Genomic DNA, 961 nt, shown 5'->3' with positions numbered 1-961 from the left:
TTTGGAAATTTTTAATGCATTTCTCTTTTAATTGTTATGTTAATGACTCTGTAATCTCTGCTTGGATTCCCTGAGATTAAGCGGTATATAATAAAATAATATAAAATAATAATATAATTATTATTATTATTATTTTGTTGGGCCTAATAATAAAAGTGTTCCTTGGCTTCAGGTTTTTGTTTTTCAGAAGAGCAGCCCAAGAAAAAGCCAGCCTAGATAACCTTCGAATCTTGCATGAGTTAGTTATGTTATCCTCTTGCAACACAACCCACAAAGAATCTTGTGGTAGAAACCATGGCAAAAGCTCTCTGGATCCATGTTTTCTTTGCCACAGGGATGTAGCCAGGGGGGGGGGATCTGGGGGTCCGGACCCCCCTTCCATTAGAAAAATGAATGTGTGTTGCTGCGCGCCACTGCACTCAAGCCCCATTATAATGGTGGCACTTAGTCTGGACCCCCCCCCCCTTCCAAAATCCTAGCTACTGTCCCTGTTTGCCAAATACACAACATCATCTAAAAGCCAGTGTGAGGCAGTATTTCAGTACTGGGCTATGGGAGACCAATGCTCGAATCGTAAGGCATGGAAAACAACTGGATGGCTTTGGGCAAGTCACACTCTCTCAGCCACAGAGGACAGCAAACCTCTCTGCACCCGCACTGGAGAATAATCCAGTTTGAGACCACTTTAACTGCCCTGGCTCAATGAAGGGACTCCTAGGAACTGGAGTATTGTGAGACATTTCGCTTCTCTACAGAGAACTCTGGTGCCACAATGTACTACAGTTCCCAGGATTCCTAAGTGTCTCTTTCAAAGCGGTTTCAACCAATTAACTGTGCAGTGTGTTTTGGACCTTGGCTCTTCCAAAGCTGCCTCTGACTGAGGGTCAGTATTGGAGACATGCTAAAACAAATGACAATACTTGCCCACAGGGAAACATTAGAAAATATGTGCCCATAGGGA

Source organism: Sceloporus undulatus, chromosome 8 (genome assembly GCF_019175285.1).
Source record: "Sceloporus undulatus isolate JIND9_A2432 ecotype Alabama chromosome 8, SceUnd_v1.1, whole genome shotgun sequence".
NCBI lineage: Eukaryota > Metazoa > Chordata > Lepidosauria > Squamata > Phrynosomatidae > Sceloporus > Sceloporus undulatus.
Note: the sequence above shows the minus strand (reverse complement) of the source record.